We start from the raw sequence: 9624 nt of genomic DNA on the forward strand, positions 1-9624 counted from the left end.
CGACAAGTTCAAGGAGTTGACTACGATGAGACTTTCTCGCCCGTAGTGATATTTAAGTCCATTCGGATTATTCTAGCTATAGCTGCATATTTCGATTATGAGATATGGCAGATGGATGTCAAGATAGCTTTCCTGAATGGAAACCTAGCTGAGGACGTGTATATGATATAGCCTGAGGGTTTTGTCGATCCGAAAAATGCTGGAAAGGTATGCAAGCTTCAAAGATCCATTTATGGATTGAAGTAAGCATCTAGGAGTTGGAACATTCGTTTTGATGAAGTGGTCAAAGGGTTTGACTTCACCAAGAACGAAGAAGAGTCTTGTGGTTACAAGAAGGTTAGTGGGAGCTCTGTAGTATTTCTAAGCTTATATGTGGATGACATATTGCTGATTGGAAATAATATTCCTATGCTTGAGTCCGTAAACACTTCACTGAAAAATAGTTTTTCGATGAAGGACTTAGGGGAAGCGGCATATATTCTGGGCATTAAGATTTATAGAGATAGATCGAGAAGGCTTATATGATTAAGCCAAGATACTTACATTGACAAAGTGTTGAAGCGGTTCAGCATGGAAGAGGCAAAGAAAGGATTCTTGCCTATGTCACATGGCATACATCTCAGCAAGACTCAGTGTCCTTCGACTGCTGATGAGAGGGATTGCATGAGTAGAGTGCCATATGCCTCGGCTATTGGATCTATCATGTATGCAATGATAAGTACTCGCCCAGATGTTTCATATGCGCTAAGTATGACAAGCAGACACCAGTCTGATCCAGGTGAGAGTCACTGGACAGCGGTGAAAAACATTCTTAAGTACTTGAGAAGGACTAAAGGTATGTTCCTTGTCTATGGAGGTGAGGAGGAGCTCGTTGTAACAGGTTACACCGATGCTAGTTTCCAAACCGACAGAGATGATTCAAAGTCATAATCAGGATTTGTGTTCACGCTAAATGGTGGTGCTGTTAGTTGGAAGAGTTCCAAGCAGGAGACGGTGGCCGATTCTATGACAGAAGCCGAGTACATCGCGGCTTCGGAAGCCACGAAGGAGGATGTTTGGATAAGGAATTTCCTCATTGAGCTTGGTGTGTTCCCGAATGCGTCCAGCAAATTGAATCTCTACTGTGATAACAATGGGGCAATTGCGCAAGCAAAGGAGCCAAGGAACCACCAGAAGAACAAACATGTAATGCGGCGATTTCATCTCATTCGAGACTTCGTTAACCGGGGTGAGATCAAGATATGCAAAATACACACGGATATGAACATTTATGATCCGTTGAAAAAACCACTCCCGCAGGCTAAGCATGATGCGCATGTAAGAGCTATGGGTATTAGGTACCTTCTAGATGGACTCTAGTGCAAGTGGGAGACTATTGGAGGTATGCCCTAGAGGCAATCATAGAGATGATGATATTCCATTTGTATCCATGATTTATACTGTGTTCCTTGAATCTCCATTAAAGGCTACTTGAATTGATTTGCAATTATGTGAATTGTGTGTGAAACTCTTTACTTGTATGGTTATTCTAAAGTTGTCCCTAGTCGGAGTTCATGTGAGGATACACATGAATATCAGACTAGTACATGTATTAGTTGATGACTATGTTTCACAAGTCATAGACATGGAGATGTTGAACTAATAATGTGGGCACATGTGGAGACATGTGCTAGGACTGACCCAACATGAGAAGTAGTTCTCTCTTTAAACAACATATACGCTTTGTCCTTAGACCTGAGATTGTCGCATGTATTCAAGATGTGGATCGACCTACTTAGGGGCTATCAAACGCTACGCCGTAACAGGGTAGTTATAAAGGTAGCTTTCGGGTTTGTCAAGAAGCATGCTATGAGACATTGTCAATCAAGATGGGATTTGCCCTTCTCTGATTGAGAGTGATATCTCTGAGCCCCTCGAGTGATCGGATCTGAAAATGCATGGCCATGCTACGTATGGTTAACAGTTAACCTACAAAGGGATTCCGAATCACAGGATCGAGAAAGAGTGGTCGGCTTGAAGCTAGACCAAATATCTTGAGGCAAAGGGAATAGCATGTATATTATGTTGTGATGGTTCGTCTGATATGATCTTCGTGTGCGTATAGGAGTTGGCACGTCTTGCTAGAGGCCGCTACCGACTATTGGGCCGAGTAGGAGTACTCGGGCCATGTCTATACGTATCCGAACCCATAGGGTCATACACTTAAGGGGCTGAAAGCCCAATTCGGATGTGATCCGAGTTGGATTAGGTTTAGAAGTACTAATGGGCCTCGGACCCAGAGGCCCGTTAGGAACCTCTATAAATAGAGGGGTGGGGATGCCCTAGGGTTCACACCTTTTGGCGAAACACATCTGCCGCGCCTCCCACGCCTTCGCCTGTTGCAACTCGCAGATCTAGCAGTCCGACTTGCGACGCTTCCTCCCTACACGTGTGGATACCTTGTAGGTGTTGCGCCTGCAGCACTTGGACGAGCCGCCGACGAGCCACGACGAGCCGACGACGAGCCGCGGCACGAAGGACATCTTGCTGCACGTGGACGAGCTACTGAGGAGCTGCTGGACGTCGACGTGATCGACTATGTACGACTACGCTGATTCACTTTGCTGCATCGACGCGAATCTACATCTTCCGCACCAGTAGTGCGTCGAGCGGTAGAAAATTTTGTTTTGCGCTAGTGTAGCCTACCTCGTATCCCAACACATCCATCAAAAAAAGTACACGAAGGACATCCTCAAGAAGTTCAAGATGGATGACTGCAAGCCAATCAAGACTCTAATGCCAACCAATGGATATCTCAACTTGGATGAGGGAGGTAAACCGGTTGACCAAAAGCTTTACTGTTCTATGATTGGGTCGCTTCTTTACCTTACCGCATCTAGGCCCGATATAATGTTTAGTGTATGCATGTGTGCTCAGTTTCAAGCCAACCCTAAGGAATCACATCTAAGTGCCGTAAAAAGAATCCTTAGGTACCTAAAACTCACACCTAGTTTTGGCTTGTAGTACCCCAAAGGTGCATGTTTTGAGCTTTTTGGTTATTCAGACTCGGATTTTGCTGGGTGTCGAGTGGACTGTAAGAGTATTTTGGGTGGATGCCATTTGTTAGGAAGGTCTTTGGTCTCTTGGTTCTCAAAGAAACAAAATTCTGTGGCCTTATCCACCGTGAAGGCAGATACATAGCCGTCGAGGCATGTTGCGCTCAAATCCTGTCACACCCTGAAATTTACGAATTTCAGGATGTGAATAAAAGGAATAAATAAATAATAATTTTCTCATAATTTTAAAATTTTTCCAACATTTATTTTTATTTACAGGAAGTTTAGTATAGGACAATAATTATTTGCTTTTCTAAATTAAATAATGATGTTCCGTGTTTGTGCATTCATGTTGATGCATCTTGGTGTTTCTTGAGTGCAAAAGTTTGAAAAATCCATTTAGACGTTGCCCAGACCCTTGTGAGGATTTTTCACCTTTTTCTGAAATTTATTCTCCTTTTCCTAGAGCTAAATCCAATTTTTGGAAGGCTCTAGAATCCTTTTCACGAGCTCCAAGTATTTTTTTTGGATTCATGGTATCCCAAACTATCTTTGAGCCGTTGTACTCCTAAAGCCCCCCGTCCGGCATGGCTGAAGATCTTTGAGCTTCTGCAATTTGGCCGTCAGGCAACTCTATAATTTTCACGAATTTCCTTGAGTCTATGCTCTTTTATATATTCTCCCAAATCAGACCCAGGACCATGTTGGATTTCCTTGCACTCTCTCCCCACCCATGCTTTTCTTTACTTCAGCCCGGCACAAGCCACAGCAGCCCAGCTAGCCTTGATGTCAATAATGCTGAAGTACACAAACTCCTCCTGCCACTTTTAGGCCAGACGGACGGAGGTCAAACTCGAGCCCAACCCAGCTCACCTCGTTATATCGCTGACCAGAGGTTCTGCTCGTCATCCCTATCCCTAGCCCGCGCCTCATGCCGCTTTCACCTCCTCGCCTCCCAAGCTGCCGTCACCATCTGCTCTCTTTCTTCTCCCCTCGGTTCTTTCTTCTCTAGCTGCTCACCCTCTCTGCCCTTCTTCCACACGAAACAAGTAGAGGGCAAGTCCTCCGAGCGATCTCGAGCAGCTTCCAAGAACCGGACCTCCAGCTACCTATCTCCACCTGCTTGCCATCTCACGCAAAACAGCAAGCACGCTGGTTCCTTTTCCCATCCACGGCAGAAGCAACTAGCAGCTCACCTCCTCTCCCCACTGATCAGCAGCCCAATTCTTCTCCTCCTCCAATCGGCAACCACCATCACCAACTGTCTCTCCGTGCCCATCTCAAGCCAGTGCCACCAGTTCACATGCTACGCCAGGCCAGAGAGCCAGTGCCACCTCCGCACTGGAAAGCTACTGCCTTCGGGGTCGTGGTGCCGTCTCGGGGTGGCCGGCGAGGAGCGCCACCACCACGGCAACAACGGCCTGCATCTTCGACGCCAACCCTTCTGCGCCCTCGGCACCAAGCTGCTGCCCCTGCCTCTCTTGCACTGCGACAGGGCTGCCATCCGCCCCGTCTACAACCTGTTCGATGGATTGCGCCAACAGCAGACTGAAAACTAATGTTGCTGCGTTGGCCACGTCGTGCTCGATGGTGAACTGCTGCTACCTCTCCGTCAAGCTGCAGCTATGGAGCTATCGAGTTCGATCAGTTTTGCCCACCATCATTACTGTGTGGCTGTCAATCGCAATATTCCGAGGTGAGCACGCCATCATGGTCGTCGTCCTGCACTCGTCCCGTTTGACTGCTCACCCATGTTTTTTTTGTCTCTCCAAAGCAAGGACGACAGTCGCCTGCTGTATCTTCCCCAGGCCCGTACATCACCCATGGCAAGTGGGCCGACTGCACCAGGCCTCCAATTTTGGGGCCCCCATGTGTCGACCTCCCTCTGGTAGTCTGGTGCCTGGTGGCCTCTGTAACTCTGTTCCTGCCTGCATCTACAATTCTGCATGCGACCAGCGGACCACGCCTGCATGCAACTTTTTGATTTTTTGGCCTGAAGAATCTGTTGCGTCATTGACTCATTGCGTGTTGCCGGACCAGGAGTCCATAACCGTCCGATAGACCGATACTCCGATTAGCAGGCCTGGCCTGCAGGCTGCCGTCTGCCGATTAGGATTCTAAATCTAATTGCCAGATCGCGTGAGCACCGCTAGCCGCCGCAATCTTGCCGAGTCGCCATCTCGCCGAGCTGCGCGCGAACTGCGATTCTACGAAGCTACCGCCGCAATCAACCCTGCATGCAGGCAGCGACTCCACCTCTGGGGCTCTGACGGCAGGTCTGACTTCTTCACAACAGAAGCTACCGCGTGAAGGCATGATCACGTGATTCGCTGAGAAGGTGCAGGTAATGTAATACTGCGCCTATTTCGAAGAATACTAGAAGAATGATGCTTTTTAATGGAAGCTAAGAACTTATCAGTAAGTAAGATTTGTCATTTAATCGTTTTGTATGAATACTTATGGTATTACATGAGGAAGTCTACGTGCATTTTAGCTATTTGCATTTTATAAATATAGGTCCCACTTTATATTTTGCACCAGGGCCACAAAAACGTAGGTACGGGCCTGATCTTCCCCATGCACTCTGCAGGTGCGAAGCAACGATCTTGCCGCTGCTCGACCCCTCCTCGATCCACGGACCCGCCGTGCCCTGCTTGCCGCGTGCCGTGCAAGCGGACGCTCTCCTCGTCGCCGTCCATCTCGCGCGCGTCTGGCTGAGCTCACCATGCTCACAGCAAGTGAGGACCTCTGCATGTTTGTCTCTTTCTTCTCTCTCTAGCTAGTCCGATGCTACCTGCTTCCGAGAGCTGCATGTGCCATCTCGTGCAAGCAAGCAGTGCCATGCGTACCTATGTGCATGCAGGCAAGCAAGGTTCAATGCATCGCGTACAAGCTAAATACTTGTTCACGTCATAGCTACGCAATAATATAATTATGACTTTTCCTATAACAAAATGATTAGGATGTCTGTTGTATATTTCGTGCATAATCAAACATCTGAAATCTCTTCTGGTATTCATCATTCTTGATCCCTAGGATAATAATTTGTTTCACTATATGCAATCTTCCCTGATGTCATCATCTTTTTCCCATCATCATAGTTATGCTCATCTATTTATTTAATTCCTTTCTCGATTATTGCTTCGTGGTGACATCATCCTTACGTCATGTTCAAATAGCTATCCTTTTCTTCTTAAAGCCCATATTTTATTCAATTCAATTATGATTTCAGCAATTCTTGTCCTCACGTGATCGTAGCAACGTGTAGAATAATTTAAAGTGCTTTACTATTCCTCTTCCATGATTGGTGTACTGCTCTTAATTGTATTTGTTTGTTTGCTTCTATGTTGTGCCGGTGATTGCTTCGAGTAGAAGGATCGCTGCTCGAACGATTTGAAGATTAAGAGTTCCAAGAGAGCAAGAGCTGAAGAGCAGTAAGAGTAACTTTTCGTTGGAGAAAGGCAAGTGTGTCCTTGTCCTTTTGTCCAAATAACTTTATTTAATCACTATTGCATATGCTTGCATTAACTTTGATGGGTCCTATTAAGGTTTGCCTAGTTTTTATGATCATTCCTTGTCAACCTGAGTCTATCTTTCTGTTGGGTAGCTATGCTTAGCTGCTATACTTGGATTATGGTGGTTCTAATGAACAACGATGATGAACTTATTTTATTTATGCTACACCTTCCTTTAATACAAGATCACTGTGATTAATTGGAATGTGGAGAACCACCCAGGAAAACAGTGCTAGCAAAAGACTAAATGGCTCTGGTCTTGGCTGAATAATTAGAAACCTTAGTCTGGGGTAATCTTACTCGTGATGAGGCAAGAGGGGGCACTGAGTCGTTGCATTGTCGGCCTGTGATAGGTTGTGCACGCCAGACACCAAAACCTTAGCGGGTTACCACTGACTAATGAATCTTTGTAAAGGCCTCGTAGCGTCCCTATGCAACCACACCTCGGAAGTGTGGTATTGTGCCTGATCAGCACAAGCGTGGTTGGGTCTAAAGTTCTTTTGAACTTTTACGCGACTTGTGGGTAAAGATGTGCAACCTCTGCAGAGTGTAAAACTGATCGATCAGCTGTGCTCACGGTCAAGAGCAGCCTGGACCCTCACATGAGTAATATACTTGAAGATGGATTTAAATTGTGGTTTATGCTATGGTTATGGTTGTGCCATATGCTTATGGCTTATGTTTATGTTTATATTAATTGTGGGTTGGTATATACTTATACCTTAGTAATCAGGTGCTAATAAAATTTGACCAACTAAAAATGCTTAATGCAGTCAACCAGTCAGCCTTTCCTTGTTTAACCCTTGCATTCATATTCTCCTCACACTTGCTGAGTACGACAAGTGCTCACCCTTGCTATAAACAACGTTGCTCAGAGGAAGAAGTGCTATGAAGTTGTTGTGAAGATGGTGCTGAGTTCTAGGCGTACGCAGCTCCTAGTCGATTGCCTGTGAAGTTTGGAGCCTCCATTTCCATAATTAAGCTGTATAACTTTGATGGTTTCGTAAGTCTTTATTTGTATCTTTTTACGTGATACTATTGCTGTTATTCACTAATGATGTCACTATATGTATGAAACTTGATCCTGGCATACATATAGGAAGCACTTAGTTTTGTCCTGAAAACCAGGTGTGACAAATCCTTTACATGAAGCAAAGCCTCTGTGATTTTGGTGTGGTTTTGGATAGGGTTCCCCTCCTTTGTGACAATGAGAGTGCGGTTAAGATAGGGTTCCCATCCTTCCACACTTTGAGTACATCACCGGCTTGCCAGCTTTACTCTATGAGAGATCACAATATGTCCCAGATTGGATTCGAGTTTTCTATGCTACAGTACACATTGACTTTGAGAGGCTCTCGATCCGGTTCATGTTCATGGGAGAGTAGTGGCAGTTATTGAGGGCCGATATCGCTCGCTATCTTGGTATTCTAGAGGCCGACGTGCCACTTCATGGGTTGTGCTATCCAGGCCTTGGTCCTCCTCGTCGTGCTCACGACCCCGTCTTTCCGACAGATGAGCAGATCAATCCATTGTTCGTTCAGCCATTTCTTCTAGGCACTCCCAGGACTCCTGACCGCTTGATTCCTAAGGCGTATGTGTTTCACAACGCTCTCAAGAGGTCGTTACTCTACAGAGTTGGGAATGCCAAGTTGATAACTAGACTGTAGCAGTGGCTTCTCTACCACATTATGACACACCAGTCGTTTCATATTGTCGATCTCTTTTTGTGTGAGGTGGAGGATGCTATTATGGATGGGATGGGCATGAACCGTCAGCAATCATATGCACATTGGATTAGTTGGTTGTTGGCTTGCTTGGGAGCTTGGAGGCACATGTCCATTTTGGAGAACTTCAAGACGTATTTCAAGTTCTATAGGCCTTCAATGCCTAATGATGCTCGGAGAGGAGCTAGAGGGGTTAGGCGTGCACATGTTGAGCTTGAGGAGCGAGCTATCGCATAGGCCGCTAGGGATGAGGCAGAGCGAGAGGATGAGATTCTTGCAACAGCTGAGGCTCCTCTGCCTCACTACCTTGCCATAGACTCTAACTCCGACGAGGACGAGGACTACACTCCTTCAGCGCCCACTTTCAGAGTTCGTCATGCTCATGATGATGAGGTAGGTGGTTCCTCTCTTCTAGCACAGCGTGAGCTAGAGCCGACTGTTCCCACAGTGACAGCTGCTCAGGTCTTTCAGCCCGACACGCTCACAGCTATACTTTAGTCTTTGGCAGCCGAGCAGCGAGCGAGTGAGGAGAGATAGATGCAGATGCATGCACAAATTCCTCTTCAGCAGGAGACCCAGCATGTCATTCTTGAGGGTATTAAGCAGCAGCTCCTACAACAGGAGATGATTAACTCTCAGATGTTCACCTTTCTCTCTGGATGCCTTGGACTGCTGTATCGTCACACCGGGTTGGAGCCACCTCCACTTCCTACCTCTCAGCAGCTCCAGCACGATCCCGCGGCTTCTCCTCCTCTGATTGGTGGTATCGGGCAGACTCCCTTAGCCACTTTCCTAGTTTCACCTCTTTTGCAGACAGGGATGTTCTCACTACCACAGACAATAGGGCCGCAGCTTACACAATCACAGACTACTTTTCTTGAGCAGCTACGGCAGGGTCAGTTCATGAGTCCGATGTCGACTCAGGTATCTGCTCTATTCTCTAAGCTCCACTTGTGTTCGAGGAGACACCGCAGCCTTCTCTCCCAGGTTCGAGGTTCAGTTCTCCTCTTCCGTCCTTTGTGACACCTCGGTCCGAGGGGCTTGATGAGTCGGATGCCACTCTTCACTCTATCACTCAGTAGATTGATACAGAGATGGCATCTGAGGTTGAGAGGATAGTTTCTCAGGGCACCACTTTAGCTACTTCTATTTCTACTGGGCGTGTCACTATAGCTGTTTCTTCTCCATTGCTCGAGGGTGTGCCCGCTTCCACTCATGTTGATCTAGTTATTCCCGAGAGTTCTCCCACCGTTTCCGGCTTGAGCTCCGACGTCGATGTCTCGGGTTACGTTGTTCAACCCTCTGGAGCCGCCGCTTCTGCTTCACCGCCTACTTCACCGTCTCATCAGG

The 9624-nt window shown here is 46.7% G+C and overlaps 1 long non-coding RNA gene across 1 annotated transcript; it reads left to right on the forward strand.

Annotated features, from left to right (window-relative positions):
- The first annotated feature begins 3963 nt into the window (after nt 1–3963).
- On the forward strand, nt 3964–6424 carry LOC111258014. The gene is made up of 3 exons (XR_002678645.1): nt 3964–4731; nt 4810–5379; nt 5626–6424. It is a non-coding gene; the product is annotated as an uncharacterized LOC111258014 (long non-coding RNA).
- The last annotated feature ends 3200 nt before the right edge of the window (nt 6425–9624 follow it).

Source organism: Setaria italica, chromosome VII, assembly GCF_000263155.2.
Source record: "Setaria italica strain Yugu1 chromosome VII, Setaria_italica_v2.0, whole genome shotgun sequence".
In the NCBI taxonomy this organism is placed as follows: domain Eukaryota; kingdom Viridiplantae; phylum Streptophyta; class Magnoliopsida; order Poales; family Poaceae; genus Setaria; species Setaria italica.